At 36.3% G+C, this 23,880-nt stretch overlaps 1 long non-coding RNA gene across 1 annotated transcript in view; it reads right to left on the bottom strand.

The window, feature by feature from the left end:
• Positions 1 to 22,237, bottom strand: part of LOC140599491 (uncharacterized) — a 49,927-nt gene extending 27,690 nt beyond the window's left edge. Inside the window, exons 1-2 of the long non-coding RNA XR_012002378.1 lie at positions 22,084 to 22,237; positions 17,329 to 17,372 (exon numbers count right to left, since the gene is read on the bottom strand). This is a non-coding gene — a long non-coding RNA (uncharacterized lncRNA). The remainder of the gene's footprint in view (positions 1 to 17,328; positions 17,373 to 22,083) is intronic.
• Between the last annotated feature and the right edge of the window lie 1,643 nt (positions 22,238 to 23,880).

The following is a 23,880-nucleotide window of genomic DNA, read 5'->3' as shown; positions in this document are numbered from 1 at the left end:
GTCAAATGTGTGTCTGATGCTAGGATTCAGTGAGCATGTCTTTCCTAGCCAGCTGTTTCCCTATAAAGGTTGATATTTTCATTTCCATCTGTAGTCTTTTATTTTTATTTTCCAAATTGTTCAGAGCCTAGTTTAGGAAGAAGAGGGGGTATTTATTGGTGCCAGCTCAGAGATTTCAACTACAACCCAAAGAAAAGTTCTATGAATGTAGAATGCAGAAATCCAGTTACCCATCATCACTACAGCTGAGAGACTCAAAAGCCAATCAGCTAAAATGACAAATTGCAATAATGATTTAATCTCTCAATATCTACATAGGAACCTGGCAATATTAATTTAACCAATAGAAAACCTGGTCAGAAGTAAACCTATGAAAAGGTCTGAGCAAAAGAAATTGTGTGTCAGTGATAGGGACTCTGATCTTTTCTGAGAAAAAAAAAACACAAATAAATCTCTTCATTTTAAATGATTTGTTACTACATTGCCTCAGCAATGAAGAGTTCCAACTAACAATTGTTCACTGAGTTTTCATCTTCCGAACAGTAGTTGAAATGATCAAGCATTACTCTCTTTGTGTGTGTGTGTATGTGTGTGTGTGAATTTTTATTTTAATTCTACTATAATATTAATTTCAGGTATACAATACAGTGGTGATTCAATAGTTCTGTACATTATGCAGTGCTCATCGTAGTGTTTTCTTTGCTGTGCAGGAGCTTTTTATTTTAATGTAGTCCCAAGTATTTATTTTTATAATTAAGCCTTACTCTTAAGTATTAGTCTATATGCTGAATTTTAGCCGGCTAAATATTATCATTAGTAGATGCTGAGATCTCTGAAGTGAGTTCTCATCATATAGTATGTGCATCATAAGTGCTTTTTTCGCTCAAAATGTAGATGACATGATGTCACATATAGAAAATCCTAAAGGATCCACTAAAAAAATATTAACAGTATAAATGAGTCAGCAATATTGCAGGATAGAAGATCAACATAAAAATATCAATTATACTTTTATACACATGCAGTGAAAAAACTGAAGTAAAATTATGAAAACAATTCCAATTCACAGTAACATCAAAAATAATAAAATAATGAGAAATAAATTTAATAAGAGAAGTACAAAATGGATACTCTGAAAACTTTAAAGCATTATTGAAGGCAGTTAAAGATGATCTAAATAAATGGAAAAACATCTCATGTTCATGGATCAGAGGACTTAACATTGGTAAGATGGTAATATACTCCAAACTGATCTTAGAGATTTATTGCAATCCTATCAGAATTTTAGCTGACTTTTTGGGCAGAAATTGATAAGCTAATTTTAAAATTCATACAAGTTACAAGGGAATCAGAATAGCCAAAACAATTCTGAAAAAGAACAAAGTAGAAGGACTCATACTTCCTGATTTCAAAACTTATTACAAAGCAATAGGAATCAAGAGAGTATGGTACTGACATAAGTATAGAAATATAGATCAATGTAATAGAATTGGTATTGGAACAAGGCTAGTTAAAGAGATCAGTGGAAGACAATTGAGAGTGCAAAAAATAAACCCATACATCTATGGTCATCTGATTTAAGAAAAAGGTGTCAGGATCATTCAATGGGGAAAGAAGAGTCTTTTTTTAAAATTAATTAATTAATTAATTAATTAATTAATGATAGATGTAGAGAGAGAAAGAAAGAGGCAGAGACACAGGAGGACGGAGAAGCAGGCTCCACACCAGGAGCCTGAGGCGGGACTCGATTCCAGGACTCCAGGATCGCGCCCTGGGCCAAAGGCAGGCGCCAAACCGCTGAGCCACCCAGGGGTCCCTGGGAAGGAAGGGTCTTTTCAACAAATGGTGTTGGAGCAACTGCATAAACATGTAAAATAATGAAATTGGACCCTTATTTCACATCATATATAAAAATGAACTCAAATTGGATCAAAGACCTAAATGTAAAACTATAAAACTCTTAGAAGAAAGCATAGTAGTATATCTCCATAATGTTGGATTTAGCAAAGGAGTTTTAGATATGGCCAAAATCATGAGCATCCAAAGAAAAATTAGATAAATTGGATCTCATCAAAAACTTGTGCTTCAAAATAGCAAGAGCAAAAGGAAAATACATAGAATGGGAGAAAATATTTGGAAATCATATATCTGGTAAGGGACTTCTATGTAGAATACAGAAAGGGCTTTTACCACTTCATAATTAAAAGAAAAATAGCCTAATTGAAAATGGATAAAGGGTATGAACAGACATTTCTCTAAAGGAAATATACAAGTGGCCAGTAAACATGTGAAAAAGTGGTCAACATCAACAGTCATCAGGGAAATACAAACCAACACAATGAGATACCACTTTACATGCATTAGGATGGCTAGAATCAAAAAGTCAGATCATAGGTGTTAACAAGGATGTGGACAAATTGGAATACTTATATTGCTGGTAAGGATATAAAACATTGCAGCCTCTTTGTAATTAGTGTGATACTTCCTCAAGTGATTAAACATAGAGATACTTAGCCAATTCCACCTCTGGATATATGCATAACAAATGAAAATATGCCCCCCCCCAAAACTTGTATATGATAATTTTGTACATTCCTGATTGTTATTAAGGTTGAGCATCTTTTTGTGTTTATTAGCCAATTGGGTTTGTGCAAGTTTCCTGTTCATGTCTATATGGCTTGTGCAAGTTTCCTGTTCACATCTTGGAACTATTTGTATTTGTGGGTTGTATTTTTCTAATTGATTTATTGGAATATTTGGAGACTGCAATATTGGCCCTATGGGCACTCATATCTCCCTGCTTATCTTTGTTTCTAGGCCTTTTCATGAACAGACTAGCGTTTCTACTCATGCTTCAAATTTAAATTCAGGGCTAGAGTTTTTACACAAATGTGTTAAACTCACATTTCCAACTCCTTTCCCTTATACACACAATATTTTCAGAATAAAAATGCCATATGTACTGTCAACAGTATGAAAAGTGAAAATTATTTAAGAACTTTTGTTCTATACATTTAAAAATTCTATTTTTCCAATTCTAAAGGAAATGAATATTTAGTTTGGAAGAGTTGTAAAATAGAAAAGTCACAAGGAACAAAAATTATTTATAATCTGATAACATATATTATCATTGTGAGTATCTTGGAATATTTATCTTTCTTAAAAATGGTTTAGATAGTAAATTTTTGAATGCCAGGGGCACACATCTCATTGTTTTAAATGGGAAAGTAATAACATATTCTTATCCTGTAGAAAAGCCCTAAGCAGTTACTCAAATATTACTAAAATATTCTCAAACAACTATTGAGAAATAGACCAGCATTTTAAAGTATTTAAAGCACTAAGTACCTATTGAATACTTGATAAAATCATATGTGGGTATATTTGTATGTTTTTTTGAGACAATGCTATATAGTTTTGGATAAAAATAAATTCTTTCTTCTATATTGCAAAGAGCATGTACTATAATGTAAATCAAATAAATATGTTAAGGATACATAGGATTGAAAATAATACTTGATAAAATGGAAACCAACAAGGCAATTTTTTTACAAACTATATAATTGTCAGTTGAATGGCTGTCTGGATGAGGTTGAGTGGTAAAGAGAGATGGAGACCATCCATAGTCACTCAAAGTCTGCTAGTGAAAGTTGGTTGCTGGTGGTTAAGGGATGTGACATGTGAATGAACTGGACATGAGGTGAGTAAAGCAGTAAATATATGAGTTTTCTTCTTATCTAAATTTTAGAAACTTTGTGTTTAGTTTTCTCTTGTTCACTCAAGACACCAGAAGTTGGTCTATTTTCCACAATTCATTGAAGAATAATCCTTAAATTTGCAGTATCTTTATTCTGGAGAGTTCTATTCCCTTGATTGAGATACACATTTATGATTTCTCCCTTGTTCTCCCTGTGAAATTAGGGTCAGCCAGGTGGTCAGCATGACTTATTTTACTCATTACACAAGTAGCATTAACAGAAACGAATGCCTAGCCTTTCATTTTATGCAGTGCAGATGTTGGCTGGTTAAGCTTGCTTATAAATCATATTTTATCCACAAACTCTAGCATATTCTATGTAGAGTAAAAAACTAATAAATACAAACTCTTAATATGCATTAAATCTAGAGTAGTTGTGATTTTTAGTCTGATCAGAGTTTTATCTGTATCTTAATGACTTGGTTGAAGCATGTAGAGATATAGAGAGATTCTATGTGCTTTATAAAAATGAACATTCCAAAAGAGTTTTGATTTGCTGAATGCAAACAGCCTAAAGACTTGGCTCATTAGATACCAGACTTCGCTTTTGAACAGTGCGTCTAGTGAAGTGATACAATATAAATTAATATATATCCAGACTGTGTGGCTTGATATTCTAAATTTTACTTAACTCTTGGATTGAGATCCTATTGAATTTTGAAGTGGTGATGGGGAAATGGTATTGATGCAGCTTGGAATGAACAGGTGCAGAAAAAGTTTTAATAGGATGGACTACTATCTTTATTTCTATAAAAACATATCCACAGGAAAAAGGAACAGGGTCTATTAACCTAATCACCATTTCCACACTGCGAAAATAAAATAGGCCATTATTTTTTAATTTTTTTTGCCACAATGATTAGTTTAGGCTCCCACACTCTGAGTTTCTGAGATCCAGGGTCTGTTTCCATGGGAACAGCAGTGGCAGGCAGCCCCTGAATTGTCAGGCGCTTCTAATAAAATGGGGGAGCTCCTGTCTGAGTGCTGGCTAACTTCTTCCTCTAGAGTCTTTGGTAATTTAGGCACAAGTGACTTCTGAGCCTGGAGAGATATTTTGAGATATAGATTGTTGAAGTATTTAAGCTATGTTTAAATTAGTATATATATATATGTGTGTATATATACATATACACACACACGTGTATATATGTATATACACACAGATACACATATATAACGTATTATAATACATATGTTATATAGATAGGTAACTTTATGGGAATAAGAAGTGAATTGAAACAAAATGATTGAAGGAAGGTCATATAGTGTAAAACAGAGTTCCTGCCATGAAGAAACTTAAAATGTATTCAGATAGTAAAGTTTCCTATATTCCATGCTCAAAATGTAGAATCTTAAAATATACAGGACTGTTCTAACCACATGCACTTTCTTTATTCCTGACTTTAGCTTCTGCCCTGAATCCTTATCTTTTTTCCCTATACTGTTAACTGAGCTGTATAAACTAGAAGGAAATTTAAATATCCCTGCTTTAAGTCCTTATGTGTCTCAAGTCTGGGAAAAATCCTTGAGCAGCTAGATGTTTGACTTATCTCCTCTCATTCTTAACCTGGACACTCTTGTTGCTAGGAAAACTGTCTCCCTCAGCGTGACCCTCCAACACATCTCTGCCCTAAAGAGCCTCTCAGAACTCCTCATCAAAAGCCCTACTAAGACTTTGTGCTGCAAAGGCCCTTTAGATTTTACAGTACTCTCATTTAGAATCCACCCCCCTCCCCGCCCCACATGCATCCATTCATATAGTCAGGAAATAGAGCAGACCTGCTAAGTGCCAGGCTCTGCGGAGTGTAGTACCAACAAAGTCTGCCTTCATGAAACTCCAAGTTTAGTAGAAAGCTATTGCAGAGGCAGACACAGAACTCATTACACAATAATTGGCTCCAGTAAGTATTATGAGATTTCTGTGAAAAAGAATAGGGATAAGACTTGATTTATATTGGGCATAAGATTCATAGGCATTGTTTTCTACACCCAAGATACAAATACTGAGTCTGAAATGTGTGGGCAGGATGGGTTGGAGAGACAATGTCTTCTGGTTTGGGGCTTTTCCCCAACTTGTTTCTTTAAGCCTTTGTTGTCATCTCTGTGAAGCACTTCTATGGGGGCCCTTTCATGCTCTTTCATCAGTTTTTGTCTTTAGTCACTTAGTAGATTCTTCTCTGAGGAAGGTGAGATGAATGGGGAGGTTTTGGGAGCAGGAAATAGGCACCCAGCAAGAAAATAACAATCCGAGGGCATCCGCACATCAAGGGAACAGTACAGATGGCAAGGATATGTGAGGTCAGTGAGTTGAGGTGGCTAAGGAGGACTTCATGGAGAGAAGGACTTGGGCTGGGCCAATAAATTTTTTTTGTACCCAGCTTCATGTTTTGAACCAGCAGCCGCCAAGTCCAGAACCCTTCTAGTTGTGTATATTCTTTTCTCTCCCATGTGGCAAGGCAAATGTGCTGTTAAGGGTGGCCTGACTACTGGTCACTGCCAGAGAACTCATCTGATGATCCCTGGCAGGTGCATGGCAATGTAATACACTTAATCACATTTCACAGTGGTAAGTCACTGCATGTGCTACAGGAGAGGATTAGCTCAGCCTGGGAAATAGCCAGCACCTCTCCATTTGTCCAGACTGATTAACAATGTGTGCTGGGTGAGGAGAAATTAATTTTGACCTCATTCACTTTATTGCTTGTGAAATCATGGTGACTGTGGACTTTATGTTTAAGAATTTATATTTGCACTACATCTGAAACTAATGATGTACTCTATGTTGGCTAATTGAACTTAAATTAAGAAAAAGAATTTGTATTTGTAGGTATTTTAACATTTTACAAAATTCCATGAAATGAACAGGCACATTTCAAATGCTAACATACAGTAGTTAATGAATTAATAATTCTGTGTCTCCAGAAGTCAGCTGTTAGAATTAGCCATAGAAGGCATATAACTCATTAATCTAGGTATTCAGTATTAAAGCTTGGGAATCCTGTGTCCACTGGGCTGAGGATTAGCATTGGGAACAAATCTTCCTTTCTTCCTGCTACACATTTATTTATTCAATGGCATGTGCCTTACTAAATGCCAGGGTACTTGAAGGACTTTGAGGTATCCTGGCTTATAGTATTATGTATATAATTATGTTACATACATGATCTTTCTCTCTATATATGTACAATGTCTGTATAATATGTATGTAAATATATGTAATGTACATGTACATTATTATATTAAGTTTTATATGTTGTATATAATGGATATTATATATAGAGTTGCCCATATCTATAAATATGTATCCATCTCGTATCTATTTATAGATAGACAGACTCTATATTAACAAGTTGATAAGTAATAGTAATTCAGTATGGTAAGTGTTATGACAGGGGCACACGCATGGTGCTGTGGAATATAGGAAGGAAGGACTCCTGGGGACGTGCTATTGGAGCTGAGTTCAAAGGGACATGTAGGTATTAGCTGATGAGCTCTGTGTATGAGGAGGCTGGTGAACACAGGGAGTGGGTGGTATTTGAGGTAGAGGGAGAATTATATGCCAAGTGTCAAAGACAAAAGAAAGTACATCTGTCAGGATTTAGTTAGGAAACAGGCAATAATGAGTATTTTAAAGAGAGTATCCTTAGCATAGATGATTGGCTTCCCAGGCATTAGAATTCTAAAGAAACAAAAAAATGTAATATTGAAATAATCTAGAAATAGAAATTGGAAACTCTAAGGTTGGCAGGAAAGAGTGAAGCAAACCAGAGTCTAGAACATGTAGAGAGGGCTACAATTTGGGGGCCCCCCTTGATCCTGATGTATTGTCCATTTTGTCTGTTGCTGGATTCACTTTGCTAATAATTTATAGAGTATATTTCATTGATAGTCCTGAGGGATATTAGTTTGTAATTTCCTTTTCTTGTCCAGGTTAAGCTGGTTTCATGAAATGAATTAGGAAGTTTTTCCTCCTGGTTTTGGAAAGCATGTATAGAAATAGTAATATTTCTTTCTTAAATGTATTTTGGAATTCATCAGTGATGCCATATGGGCCCGGATTTTCTTTGTGGGAGTACTTTTGATTACTAATTTAATTTTGTTAATAAATATCAAACTAATGGAGTTCTTATTATTTATAGAAGTTTTGGTAAATATTGTTTTTTCAAAGAATTTTCCCATTTAATCTATGTTGTCAAATTTATTAGCATAAGGTTGCTCCCAGTATTTCCTTATTATACTTTTAATATCTGATATTTGTTGTGAAGTCCCTTTAATTATACTGGTGATTTGTAGTCTCTCTTTTTCCTAGACTGACCTTGTTAGGTATTTATCACTTTTAATCTTTACAAAGAAGCAACTTCTGGCTTTGTTGAATTTCTCTGTTGTATGTCTACTTTCTACTTACTGATTTTTGCTGGTTGTTTCTTGCTTTGTTTTGTTTTTGTTTTTTGTTTTTACTATTTGCTTCCCTCTGCTTCCTTAGATTTAATACTGATGTTCTTTAGCCAGATTCTTTTTTTTTTTAAGATTTTATTTATTTATTCTGGAGAGACATAAAGAGAAGGTAGAGACATAGGCAGAGGGAGAAGCAGGATTCCTGCAGGGAGCCCGATATGGAACTTGATCCTGGGAACTCCAGGATCATGCCCTGAGCTGAAGGCAGATGCTCAACCGCTGAGGTACCCACACATCCCACCTTTAGCCAGATTCTTGAGTTAGATGCTTAGATCATTTATTCTCAAATTTTTCCCTAAAATGTCCATTTAAAGACAAAAATTTTCCCATAAGTATTGCTTTAGATGTATGGCACATGCTACTTGCCCCTACTTCATTTTAATCGTTTAATTCCAGTGTACTGAGAGAATATATTTGATATGATTTCAGTTTTTTGAAAATTTGTCAAAGACTTACTTTAGGACCCACGATCTATTTTGGGAAATGTTCATGTGCATTTGAAAAGCATTCCTTTCTTACCCAGCTTTGTTGAGACATATAACTGACATATAACATTGTGTAAATTAACGTGTCCAACTTGCTGACTTGTTACACTTGTATACTGCATAGTGTTAGCTAATGCAGCCATCACGTCACATAATTACCACTTCCTTTTTGTAGTGAGAACATTCAAGATCTGGTCTCTTAGCAACTTTCAAGTATATAATATAGTATTATTAGCTATAATCACCATGCTATACATTAGATCCCCAGAATTTACTCATCTTATAACTAGAAGTTTGAACCCTCTGACAGCCCTTTCATCTCCCCATTTCCACCACACCACAGCTCCTGGTAACCACCATTCTATTATCTGTTTCTATGAGTTTGGCTTTTTTAGATTCCACATATGAGTTATATCATGCAATATTTGCCTTTTTTTGTCTAAATTCTTTTACTTGGCATAATGCCCTCAAGGCCATCCTTGTCACAAATGGCAGAATTTATTCTTTCTCGTGGTTGACTAATATTCCATTGTGTATATACTATATCTTCTTTATCCATTTATCTGTTGATAGATACAAGTTGTTTTGATATCTTTCTTGGCCATTATGAATAATGTTGTAGTGAACATGGGATACTGATACCTCTTTAAGACTGTGGGCTTTTTTTTTTTAAAGATTTAGTTATGTATGTATGTATACATATGTACATACATACATAAATACATATGTTTATATTTGAGAGAGAGCACAAGCAGGGTGAAGGGCAGAAGCAGACTCCCCACTGAGGAGGGAGCCCAATGCGGGACTCCATCCCAGACCCTGGGGATCATGACCTGAGCTGAAGGCAGACATTTAACTGACTGAGCCACCCAGGTGCCCCCAAAACTGTGTTTTGATTTTCTTTGGCTATATGCTTAGAAATGGGATTGCTGGGTCTTATGGTAGTTCTATTTTTAAAATTTTGAGGAACCTCTATACTGTTTTCCATAGTGGCTATATGAATTTATACATTCCCATTAACAGTTCACAGTGGTTTTCTTTTGTCTACATCCTCTCAGGCACTTGTTAGTTCTTGTCTTTTTATTTATCTATTTTTCTTTTTCTTTTTTTGTTTTATTTCTTGTCCTTTAAAAACAGTTTTTATTTATCTATTTATTTAGAGAGATAGTGCATGGGCGCATGCTGAAGGAGAGGGAGATGAGCAGACTCTCTGCTGAGTGAGGAGCCCCATGGGGAGCTTGATCCCAGGACTCTGAGGTCACCACCTGAGGCGAAATCAAGAGTGAGATGCTTAACCAGCTGAGCCACCCAGGTACTCCTTATTTCTTGTCTTTTTGTTGATAGCTATTCCAACAGGCATGAGGTGATTTCTCACTGCAGTTTTGATTTGCTTTTCCCTGATGATTAGTACTGTCAAGTAAGTGCCTTTTCCAGTTTTGGGAAGTTCTCAGTCATATTTCTTTAAATAGCCTTTAAAGACTATAGCCTTTCTTTAAATAGTCTTTCTGCCCCCTTTTTCCCTGTTCTTCCTTCTTGAAGTCCAATAATATGTGCATGTTTGTTTTGGTGGTATCCCATAGATCACATAGGCTTTCTTCACTCTTTTTCATCCTTTTATGTTTTTGTTATTCTGATTAGATAATTTTAATTGATCTGTCTTTGAGATCACTTGTTTTTCCTCTGCTTGTTCAAGTCTGATTTTGATGCTCTCTACAGGATTCTTCTGATCAGTCATTGTATCCTTTAGCTCCAAGATTTCTGCTTTTTTTTTTTCAATATTTTCTATATCTTTGTTGAACTTCTCATTTTTTTCTTATATTATTTTCCTGATACCATTAAATTGTTTACTTGTAGCTCTTTGAGCATCCACAGAATATTTATTTTGAATTTTTTGCCAGGCAGTTCCTGCAGCTTCATTTCTTTGGGGTCAGCTACTGCAAGTTAACTCTTATCCTTTGGTGAAGTCATACTTCTCTGATTCTTAATAATTCCTACTGCCTTGCTTAGGTGTTTTACACATTTGAAAAAGCAGTCATGTCTTCCAGACTTCAAAGACTCACTTAGGTAAGGAGAAGATTTTCACTTATGGGTGGAAGCATGTGGGATCATGTAGTGATACTGGGTCTAGTGGTTCAGGGCATTCAGTGTGGCGGTGTGGGGTGGCACTGGGCCTGGGAGCCATGATGTCTCTTTAGCTCAGTCCACTGGGGTCTACAGCATCAGTAGCTCTGTAGTTCTTTGTGAGTGCTCTCTGGTGTCTGCCATGGCTACAGGTGCCTTAGCGGTGCCTTCAGGTTCAGTAGGTAGGGACCAGAACAGGTAGCAGTGGTGGCCAGACCCTGTGATAAGCACATACTTTGCTGTGTAGGCCAAGGTGCTTGTGTAGAGGCAGGGGACAGGGCCAACTATGGATGCACTGATAGCTATGCGGGCGGGGTAGGGGGGTGTCATTTGCCCCCTGGGCATGAGCACTGTGAGGAGTTCAGGAGAGTGACATGCAAATGCACAGCCAGTTGGTGCTGAGTGTTTGCACAGTGATGGGGGTTAGCTGCAGGGGTCTAGGATGATGTCTTGTACTTATGAAGCCACAGGAACTTGGGCTGGCTGCTGGAGCAGTTCTGAATTTACAGTGGGGGCTGAAGGGAGGGAATGGGAAGGGATAAGGAAGGCTGACATCAGCAAAAGAGAATACCTGGCTGGTGAGATCTGCAGGGGGTCTGTAGTAGCTGTGCTGGCAGTTGGTTTTCAGTGGCAAAAGTTGCTATATTTGGTTATAGAGCAGGCCACTGTGAACTTTGATTGTTCTTGCTACATGGCTACTACTGGTAGTCCCTGCTTTCTTCCTTGTTCTTAGACATTTTTATACACCATGTCTGGTTTTCTGGTCTGAGTGGGTGAAACTGAAGCTTGGTGCCTCAAAAGGCTGGGGAAGCTCCTTGTTCATTTTATTCTTCCTTTCCCAGTTAGAGGAACTTTTTTAAAATTTATTTTTATTTATTTTATTTATTTATTTTTTTTGGTGCTAAGCAATGCTACCTTGGAAGAAGTGATGATGCAGGCAAAATGAATCTGTTCTCCTGTTTTTGTGTGATTGTTCTCAGATTTTTCATTTAACTGTGTTCTCTTAAGTTTCTTGAGTGAAGTACAAGGCTCTGTTTTTGCTAATTATTGATTGTTTAATTGGTGATCTTTGTGGGGGGCTGGAGGCCAGAGTCTGTACCACCTTGATGATATCACTTGAAAAGTGAGAGTATTCATTCTTTAATTGTTAGGTTATCTATTATCTTAGATCAAATAGGGTAATTATGTTGTTTAAATCTTATATGTTCTTGCTGAAATTTTTGTCTTCATGTGTTTTGAAGCTAAATAATTTTCACTTAAGCTGTGTTATTACCTATGTATGAATTCATGATTATGCTCCCTTTTAAAATTATCTTGTATCATGAAGGTCACCCTTTTTCTGTAGCATTGCTTCTTTCTTTCCTTCTTTTTTGACTGACAAAAAATGTAACTTTACTGAACCAAAACCCATAGCCTTCTTATGTACCAGGGATCAACAATCTGTAGCCTACAGATTGGCCAAACCTGGCCTGCCACAATTTTTGCCAGTCAAGTTTTATTGTTTACCTATGGTCTCTAGGTCTCTGTGGCTGTTTTACAGCAGAGTTAAGTGGGTTGCAGCAGAGTCCATGTGGCTCCCAAAGCTAAAAACATTTACCATCTGACCCCTAATTCAAAAAATCCATAGACAACTGCTATATACAAAGAACAAGCTTAAAAGATTTAAAAAATTTTCATATAAAGTAACAAAGTGTTACTTTTTTCTTAAAGTCTATTTTAAGAGCCCAACCAGCTTCCTTCTGATTGGTGCTTTTGGGTTTATTTTGTTTCTATTCTTTCAACGTAATTGTACCCTTATGTTTTAAGTGTGTCTCTTGATAACAACATGTTTTCGAATGTTATTTTATTTTTTGTCTTTTTAAAAAAAATTTTATTTATTTATTCATGAGAGACAAAGAGAGAGGCAGAGACACAGGCAGAGGGAGAAGCAGGCTCCATGCAGGGAGCCTGATGTGGGACTTGATCCTGGGGCTCGATCCTGGGGCTCCAGGATCACACTCTGTGCCCAAGGCAGGCGCTAAATCACTGAGCCACCCAGAGATCCCCTATTTTTTGTTTTTTAAACTTAGTTTATTTATTCCATTTCCTATAGTAATTACTGGTAAGGTGTGTTTAGGACCATCATCTTGATATTTGATTTCTATTTTTGCCATATGTTCTTTATCCTTTTATTCTACCTTCTTTCGTATTAATCAACTACTATTTTTATCATTTGATTTTTTATCTCTATTAGTTTATTAGCTTTAGATTCTTTGTATTTTTTAGTGGCTACCTTAGCAATTCCCATATGCTTTCTTGCCTATTATAGTAACTTGTATCTCAAACCATGAAAGATGCAACATTAGTTTTTCTCTATTCTCTTCTTATACTTTTTGCTATTGTTCTCATATATTTTATTTCTGCATGTGTGTAAAATTGGCATAAAACTATTACTATTGTCTTTAAATGATCAGTGGTTGTAGTTTGAATTTTCCTAATAACTAATGATATTGAACACATTATCATATTACTACTAGTCATTTGTATGCCTCTCTTGGTTAAATGGTAATTCACAGGTTTGCTCCTTTTAAAATTAGATTGTATGTCTTATTATTTATTTACAGATGTTCTTCATATTTTTCTATAATCTGGTTGTTTATCAGATACATAATTTAGAAATATTTCTTCTGAGTCTGTGGTTGATAGTTTCATTTTATTGATGGTATTCTTTGAAGTGCAGAATTTTTTTGACTTTAATGAAATCAAGTTTATCAGTTTTTTCTTTTTGGCTCATGTTTTTTATTAAATTTTTATTTATTTATGATAGTCACAGAGAGAGAGAGAGAGAGAGAGGCAGAGACACAGGCAGAGGGAGAAGCAGGCTCCATGCACCGGGAGCCCTACGTGGGATTCGATCCCGGGTCTCCAGGATCGGGCCCTGGGCCAAAGGCAGGCGCTAAACCGCTGCGCCACCAAGGGATCCCTTTGGCTCATGTTTTGGTGTCATATCAAAAAATTTGTTGCCTACCATAAGATCACTAGTATTATATTTCTTCCTATATTTTCTTCTTTCTATGTAAATGCCTAAGGTCTAAGTTCCTTTTAGTATTTTTGCATATGAATATCCAATTATCCTAGTGTCATTGTTGAAAATATTTTTCTTTTCCTATTAAATTGTTGAAAATCAGTTAGCCATAAATATGTATTTATTTTTGAATACTCAGTTCTGTTCCATTGGTCTGTATGTCTCTCTTTATGCTAGTGCCACACTGTCTTAATATAGCTTTAATTGTAAGCTTTAAAATTGGGTAGTGTAAGTCCTCAAACTTTATCCTTTAAAAAAACTTATCTGTTTATTTTATGTCTTTTATCTTCATAGAAAATTTAGTACCAGACTGTTAATTTCCACAAAAAATTCCACTGCAGTTTTAATGGGGATATCATTGAATTTATTGATCAATTCTTTACCTGCTTTTACAATTTTTCTTTGTCTTTGATTTTTGGCAATTTAATCCAGTTGTGTCTAATTATGGATATTTAAAGCATTTATCCTGCTTTGGATTTAGTTTGTTTTAGTTTTTAGTTTGATTTAGTTTGTTTAGTTTGGATTTAGTTTTTTTTTTTTTTTAAGACAAAACAAAGGCGTTTATTACAGGAACATTCTTGAACAACAGCAGAGATGTTCACACAGGTAGATGGTGGAGATGAGCCTGAGTGGCGTCCCCACACACTTGAGGGCTACTCCTCGTTCCTCGGGGCGCACACTCTTGCCTGCCTCCTCCTCACTGGAGACCCGTGACCCCTCCCCTACTGAGAGCTACAGGACACCCCCACAAAGGAGGCTTCTCTCTGCAGGCGGGCCCCCCATGAGTGACGTCCTGATTTCATAGCAGGGAGAACAGTCCCCACTCCACAAACACAATCCCACCCTCTACTCCCTAAGGAACACAGGTCTTCCCAGCTGCCACAGACGGTGAGGCAGGGGCACTAGGTGAGGATGTCGTGGGCCTGGTGCTCCACCAGCATCTCCATGCTCCTCAGGTCGGTGCACCAGAACTCCAGGTGGTCCTTCATCCCCTTGATCTGCTGCAGATCCAGCACACCGGGCTGCACCCAGGTCATGTGAACCCGCTTATCCACCTCGTCAATGCTGCCTTTCACCAGCCCCACTGAGAGCGCCTTTTTTTTTGTTTTGTTTGTTTTTTGAATCTGTGGGTGGTATTTTTCATCAGTTTTCAATATTTACAACTTTTTTTTTTTTTCCTGCTTCATTCTTGCTCTCCTTTCTTTCTGGGATGCTCTCTCTCTCTCTCTTTTTTAAGTGATTCCCACTTTTACTCTTATGTTCCTCTTCCCCCTTTTCTCTCTGCTATTTTCTTCTTTCTTCTTCAGTTTGGATTTTTCCTATTGATTTGTCTTGTAATTCATGTGCTATTCAGTACCAACAATGAGATTTAAATATCAGCTAGTGTATTTTTTAGTTCTAGAAAAAATTGTCTAGTTTTTTTTTATAGATTCAAATTCTTCATATTTTCTCAGTTTTATCTATCTCTTCTTTATATTCTTTCACATTTCCATAAAAGATTAAATTTTTTTTCCAGCTTTATTGGGATATAATTGACATAAAATTTTGTATGTTTAAGATGTAACACATGTTGATTTGATATATTTATATTTTGCAAAATGGTTACCACCTCAGCACTAGCTAATACCTCTATCACATTATATAATTACCATTATTTTCTGTGATAAAAACATTTAAGATTTACTCTCTTAACTTTCAAGTATATTATACATTATTGTTCACTATAATTGTAATGCTATGCATTACATTCCCAGAACTTATTTGTCTAATTGGAAGTTTGTACTGATTGACAAACACCTCTCCATCCTTTCCCGTCCCCCTAGCCACTGGTTAACCACCATTCTATTTCTGTAAGTTCGTTATTTTTAGATTCCACGTGTCAGTGAGATCATACACTATGTAACTTTCTCTGTTTGGCTTGTTTCACTTAGTATAATGCCTTCACTGTCCATCCATATTGTCACAAATGGCAAGATTTCCTTTTTTTCTCATTGCTGAATAGTATTCCTATGTGTGTGTATGTAGGTGTGTGTGTATCTTACATTTTTTTAACCATTCATGCATTGACAGTCACCTTGTTTCAATATCTCAACTACTGTGAAAAATGCTGCAAAAAACATGGAGTGCGTATATTTCTTTGAGATTCTGCTTTCATTTCCATTGGATATATACCCAGAGGTGGGATTTCTGGAGCATATGGTAGTTCTATTTTTAAATTTTTGAGGACCTTCCAAACTGTGTTCCATAGTGGCTATGTCAATTTGCATTCCCTTCAGCAGTGCACTAGGATTCTTTTTTCTCCTCATCCTTGTCAACACTTGTTATCTTCTGTCTTCTTGATGACAGCATTTCTAACAAGTGTGGGGTGGTGTCACGTTGTGGTTTTGATTTTCATTTTGCTAATGATCAGTGATGTCAGACATCTTCCCATTTACCTGTTGGCCATTCATATGTCTTTGGAAAAAATATATATTTGGTTCCTCTGCCAATTTTTAAATTGGATTGCTTTCTTGTTATTAAATTATATGAGCCCTTTATATGTTTTGCATATTGATCTCTTATCAGAAATGTGGTTTGAAAATACTTTGTCCCACTGTGTAGGTCACCTTTACATTTTGTTGATTGTGTCATAGAATTATTTTTAGGTTTTGTTTATTGTGGTTAATATCTGAATTATATTCTGTTTTTTCTTTTGACTGGAAGTTATATTTTTCTAACTCCTTATATACCTAGCAAATATTTATAGTATGCCAATGGGAATAAAGGAACCATGGAGATTGTAGATGATGCTGTTTCCCAATAAAGAAGGTTCTCACCTTATTGTGTTAGGTAAATAGTTTGAAGGGCACATCTCTTCAGTCTAATCATGGATGATCTGTGTTAGGAATTAGAGTTTTCCTGAGATCTAGTTAACTTCTGGTTTATCCCTGGTTAAGTTATTTGTGGTTCTCTGTCTTCTTGATGTTAACCTGTTAGGAGGATTCAGTTCTGACCACTGGAGGTTTTGAGCATAACTCTTTAGGTTTTTATGGTATTTTTCATACAAAGAACCAAGAAATTGTGAAAGGTTTTACGCTGCCTTTCCAACTTACCCCCTCCATTTATACATGCTGCTTCAGAACTCAAGAACTGACCCTTGGAAAAAACTGTGTATCCAGGGCTTCTCTAGTTTCCAATACAGGTCAGTATCTGTGAAGCCTCTAAATTCACAACTTCTTTCTTTTTTCCTCACGCCAGCCTCGATACTCATGCCTATTTTGGAATTGTTAATTGACCCAAAGAAAGAAAATGGCTGGTGATTTTCAATTGTCTTAGGAAAAACTCTTTGAATTCTGAAATTTTAGTTCTAGTCCTCATTGGCTCCATACTTTTCTGATATTTTTAAACATACAATTTTTTGTAATTTATTTGGTTTTTCTCCCTTAGTTGTAAGGAGAATCACTGACCTGCTGCAACTTACTGCATCTTTCCTGGAAGTGAAGTTCATTTTCTGTCAAAGAGAAAAAGAGAAGTGAGTTCCAAATCTATTAGCCAGTAAGATTATTTTAGATACCAAGCAAAATTCTAGAACTTATTATTTATAAGGCAGGTGAAAGTGTTATTATAAAGGGGACATTGTAAAATAAATCTAATATAGGGTCATTGAGAATATATTATAACTAAATAGCTCCATTTCTTTTTTGTTTCTTTGTCAAGGTTACAGGAAAAATAGATACAATTTATCTGACATTTAGAAAGACACTTCACAAAGTTTTAATGGTATCTTTGTTATCAAGATGAAGAAATGTGAAGTTGATACTAATACATTTAGATAGATTTACATAGTCAAAGGATCAAACCCTGTGACACTGGATGACTTTTTGAAGAGATCAGTGGGAGTTTGAAGAAATGTTTTTGTGACTACAGCACAAACCACTGGGTAGATTTTAATCAATGAATTTGATGAAGACAAAGATAATACACACATCATGTACACTCAGAGTGAATTCCAGTAAAGTGAAAGAATCAAGAACCTAAATAATTTCAGCAAACTGCAACAAATAAAGCTTAATGGGTACAAATGTAATATCCTACGTTTGGATAAAATGAAAACTGTTAAAATACAGGCTAAGAAAGACATGGCTTAACAGAAATACATGTTTAAAAAATCACTTGGGAATTATTGTTGGCATGAAATTAGAATGAGTCAGTGGTGTGATATGGCTGCCAAAAAGGCCAGTATGATTTAGGGCAGCATTTAGTTGAGTAAAAGGTATGGAATAAGGCAGCTGATGAATCCATAGTAGTGAATATTCCTTGGACATATGCTGTTGCAATATGTTCTGAGCATCATACTTTCAGAGGGGACCATATCTGAAGCTCACCCAGGGGAGAGTAGTCAGGATATAGAGGTGGGAAACAGAAAGAAAAAAACAGTGGAAAGATGTAAGAGTGTTTTACTTGGGGAAGAGAAAGTTCCAGGAAATATGAGAGCTGTCTTATAATGGGCATAGGGTTGTTTTGCCTTTGTAGTTAGAAGTAGAACAGATATAGAGAAAATGCTTGCATTTCTAACATTAAGAAGTACTTTTTCAAAAATAGTTATATAGGTATCTGAATTTTGAATTGGATTGCTTTGTGTTCTGTGTGGTTGTAGATATCTAAGACTTTTCAATTAGGAAGAACCAGATGCATGTCATTTTTAAGTTCTGTGATTTCACCTAATCTTTCAAACTCTCAGTTTCTTTAATTCTAGAATGGGGACAGTAATAGTACCCTATTATAGTTATCAAGATTAAGAGAAATAATTCAGATGAAGTGCTTGCAATGATGCCCAGGATAAGTGAAATATTTTTAAGGTCCTGTGATGTGATAAGAAAAAGAAGAAAAAAAGCACCTGCCTCTTATCCTGGCCATGCTTTTACTTCAGTAAGTAGGAAACCAAGTCCCAACTCCGAAATTAGACTTAATGCCCAAAATGTAGGTGTCAGAGAAGCTGACTTAATCTGATGTTGCCATTAAGAGTCTACAGATCATGATAGCTAATTCTCAAAGACTTTTCAGGTGTTATTTTTATGTTAGCATCTGCTTGGATAAACTCATACTGTGAGTCGATGAACATCAATTTATTTATTCCTTCTAGGTGGTCAGTTTTTACAGAATGGCACATGTGTATGCAAACATGCATCCTGAATTTTTTTTTAAACATTTTTTTTAATCTTTATTTATTTATGATAGTCACACAGAGAGAGAGAGAGGCAGAGACACAGGCAGAGGGAGAAGCAGGCTCCATGCACCGGGAGCCCGATGTGGGATTCGATCCTGGGTCTCCAGGATCGCGCCCTGGGCCAAAGGCAGGCGCCAAACCGCTGCACCACACAGGGATCCCTGCATCCTGAATTTTGAGTACACACTCCATTTAAAATAATTTACTTCTTTTTCCCTCAAAGTACATATTACTTTATATATATATATATATATATATATATATATATATATATATACACACACACACACACATATGTAAGATGTGGTTAAAAAAAACAGAATTTTTATATGTCACACAGTTGTGCTGGGATAGTCACAATCACTTTCCGTAAGAAGCATGATTCAAAAATACTATGAGATACTATTTTATGCTCATCAGAAAAGATTAGCATAATAAAAATAGTATAATCTTATATGCTATGAAAAGGGTACAGAGCAGTGATAACTTGAAAGTCTGGTGGGAGTGTGAACTGATATAACCACCGTGGACATTAATTTAGCAATATATCTATGAAAATTAGAGAGGAGCACTCTCTGACTCAGCAAGTCTGCTTCTCTGTATATGGCAGAAAAAATCTTATATGTGTACGAAAACAGAAACATATAGAATGTCCTTTGTAACATTTCAGTCTAAATGTTTCCCAAGTGGAGAAAGAATAAATAAGTTATGGTTTAGTGAATCTGAGTGAATGCTATACCACAACTAAGATGAGTAAATTAGAGGTACATCTGTAAGCATGGATAAATTTAAAATACATGACACTGAGTAAGAATACTCTTTGTGGAATGATGTATACAATATGATTCTGCTTGTAGGAAGATTTAATCATAAAGCATTATTAAATAATGTCTATGGTTATAAATATGGAACAAATATATAGAACCATTCATGATGAGATTTATTTTGGAGGAAAGTAAATAGAAGAATGAGGAGGGATCAAAGGGGCGGGGCTTAATTCTTTCTGTAATATTTTCTAAAAGTGGTAATCCTGAAGCAAATGTAGAATAATGTTAATATTTGATAAAGCAGGGTATTAAGTACATAGGAGTTCATTATATTCTTATCTGCATGTTTAATGTATTTCACAAATCCTTTTTTTAAGAGAAAAGAAGGCTCTCTTTTCTATGTTCTTGCTCACTTTTTCCTTTTTAAAAAAGATTTATTTATTTAGAGAGAGCATGCATGCGAGTGGGGGGAGGGGCAAAGGGAGAGAATCTCAAGCCAACTCCCCACTGAGTGGGGAGCCAGACCTAGGCTTGGATCTTACAATCCATGACCTGAGCTGAAACCTGAGTCAGATGCTTAATGGACTGAGCCACCCAGGTGCCCCTTGCTCACTTTTTCTTGAAATGGCTGTGAGAAGATTTAGGGGTCCATTGGGTGGGCCAAAAAAAAAAAAAAAAGAAAAATAAGAAAATTGAGGTCAAAGTGCCAGCTAGCAATTAAAAGTACTCAAAGATCCCTCATATATCTAGTGTGGTTTTAAGTAGTACAATAAGATCATGTGTTAAGATTCAGAAACCCTGATACTGTTCATGTGGAGAGGTCTAACTAAGAATAAGTATCTGTTGGGGAGAGAATGAAAGATTAGTACAGACAAGGGAAAGACAAGGAATGTCTCAGTGGGGTGGCTTCTGAGGAGATCCCTGGCCAGTGTGGGGGTCAGTGTAGATGCCCTGTGCACTTGGGAAGGAAAATAAAGGTGGCATTAATGAAAGAATTGCTGAAGAGAAAGACTTGAAGCAACTTCATACTTTTGCTTGGGGTAATCTGGTAAAAACTATCCTAGAAAAAAAAAAAAAAAAAACCTATCCTAGAAAATCCAACCACTCAAACAAAAATAATTGGGAGTGAGGCTTAATGGTTAATGAAGCCCATGCTCCTTTGATCAGTAGAAGAATTGGACTTGCCTAAATGTCCTGATGGCAGCTTGATCTTTTATCTCCAGGGTCCTGCAGAACAGAGAGGGGATCCTACTCTGTACCTCCAGGCAGCTAGTGGGGTGAATGGATTCCCAGTGTCAAAGGCTGAAGTTCTAATTAGAATCCTCTTTCTAGAAGGCTTTTGGTGAGCAGTCTTCATTCACTTCCCAGTGCCATCGGGGAATAATGTTCCATATTCAGCAAGAAATTGCCCTCTTTTACATGTATGAAATGTTTTTGTATTTGAAACAAGTGGTCTTGTATTTTTGTGGGTGTGAAGCAGAGTGGTCTTGAGGGCTCATGATCAGTATATCTTGTCAAATAAAAGCATCATGAGCTCTTAAAAAATGCTATCTAAAAACTAAACTTGGTCTTAAATGGTAATGCTAGAGAAAGATGCTTGGGAATTTAAAGATGGATTGGGCAACTTTATAATTGAGATTTTTTCTAGTGTCTACATTGTATTTTAATATTTAAGGAGGAATGGAGGTGTTGGTAGGGGAACATGAAGAGTGCTGAAAAGGTGAGGGGGAGCCAGGCTGTGCAGATGATGGTAGCATCAGAAGAGGTTCTTTTGTTCCCCAACATGGACAGAGAGATAATCCCCATCAGATTATTCTCTTTAAAGTGGAGACTTTAAAGAAAATGTAGTTTCTGTTGTTTAGCCTGTACTGCCTTCTCCTGGTTGGTCTTGGATTAGCAGCTAGGGTATAATAAAAGTAAAGCTTGTGTGAATTAATCCACATATAACACAGATACTGTGTGCAGACTATACTGCCTGCCCATTGGCATTTGCTCCAGTGCTGGTAATATATCCAGGCATGGAGGGCCTGCCTTAGAACCATGGTGGTGGTGTTTCATGACTCTTGTCTTTGTGAGCCTATGCATATATTAATAAAATATGCAAGTAGAACCCTTTAGCTCCTCCAAATTTGAGGAAGGCACTTGTGTGCAGTCTGAGTTCTCTGTGAGTTGCTTCCTTCTAAATGAGGGAGGTTATATAGAATGTTAGGCTCTGCTAATACACTTACCCTTATAAAGCGACATTTGTTGTGTGTCCTCAGAGTGAATTCTACTTTTATTCCTAGGACGTGGCAGGAGTGTAGTGAAGAGGCTAAAGTTATAGTCTACAGTATCACAGACAAACCTCAGTTCAAAGAAAAGGTAACTGGTTCTTCTCAGTGAAAATATCCTGCTTAATTGTCAGACAGATTTTGATATTCTGAAAATTATACCTGTAAAGTGAAAGAAAAGGAAGAGACTGAGAAAAAGGAAGCAGAAAGAAGAACTTACTGACTTTGGAGAAGAGCCAAAGCCTTATGTACACACAAGCAAATGCATATATGTATAACCTTATAAATGTGTATATGTAGCTCATGTTATATCTGGAAATTGTATAGTGTGAAATTGTATAGTGCAATCTACCTGTGAGGAACCTAAAAGATGGAAAAGGATCAGGAAATGCTGATACAAAGAAAAATACTGGGGATGGGGAGCATGGTTGAGGTTGTCCCTAGCCTTCTGTTAGAGCATCCACGCATTCAGAAGTGCAGGAGGGGAGTGCCTGGATGTGGCTAGGCCAGAAATAAAAGTCTGCATCCAAATAGTGGGAGCTTGAGCGCTTGAGCCAAGCCAAGAATGAAAAGCAGGCTGTGGCCAACTCCACAGAATAGGAGGCAGAGTAGAAGCTAAGTAAACACTCAACTGACTGTGCCACCCAGGTGCCCCTCCAAATGACTTTTAATTCCTAGTCCATCCACACACTGAGGTTCTACACCTGGAGATCCTAAGGCAGCAAAGGGCTCCAGAGGAATGTTGTGGGTAAGATATTAGCGATTCATATCCTGAATATGTATACATTATATTATATGAATGTGTGTGTGTATAAAATCGTTATGTCCAAGTAAAACATTAGATCACTTTTATTTTGGTTTTTCTTAACTAGTTATTTTGTCTCTAAAGTCTCAGAAATAAACTCTATTCATGTACTTTCAAACCAGAAGTAAAGGTTGACTTGGGTAAACTTGGAATAAACAGACTGACATATTAAGATAAGGTCCCCAGGATCAATCCTTAAAGCTGGTGGGCTGCCAATCAGATATCTTCACTGAGAATTGGTTTAGGATCAGGAACTATTTCCACCTAGTAAATGATAAGGACAAAAAGATCACAGAGACATGATGCAGCAAAAGTGATTATCTGTTGTTCTTTAAATACAAAGATGTCGAGGAGACTTGTCTGTGGTTTGGTATAACAAAGCCTGGAACTCAATAAATATTAACTGATAACGATAACATGAAAATCCTTTTGATTGCTCCACATACCAAACCTCATAGCCTTACCCAGAGACCCAATGAAAGCTAAAATAACCAATAAAGAAAATGAATGAAAGCCATGCCAAACCATGAGAAGATGATTCAAGTTAAAAGTGCATGACAAAGCAGGTGGCTTCAGTGCTGGTAGAAATATTTGGTAGCTAGGAACAAGATGAAAATGAAGTATCAGTAATTGTCATTTTCCTTCATAGTTAAGATACATGAAACCAGTGAGATATTCCATAGACTGTGAAGGCACAGCCTCTAATTCTAAGAGCCAATTTATTTTACTCTAATTGGAGAGGTTGGAAAGACTTTTGAGATTGTTATTTTAAATGTCTTTTGCTATTAAACTGTGGTTAGGAAATCTGCTCAGCCAAAATGATGCTAAAAGAGCATTAAGTTTATGAGTCACGAAAGCCAGAATGAGTCCAATTAGTTTCCTGCACTTTAGCACAATAGAAGCCTTTAATAACAATGAGACACTACTTTAAAATTGATATAAGACAAGAG

The sequence above is a fragment of the Vulpes vulpes genome, chromosome 7 (genome assembly GCF_048418805.1).
Source record: "Vulpes vulpes isolate BD-2025 chromosome 7, VulVul3, whole genome shotgun sequence".
Classification (NCBI taxonomy): Eukaryota; Metazoa; Chordata; class Mammalia; order Carnivora; family Canidae; genus Vulpes; species Vulpes vulpes.
Note: the sequence above shows the minus strand (reverse complement) of the source record. Positions and strands in the feature narration are given on the sequence as shown.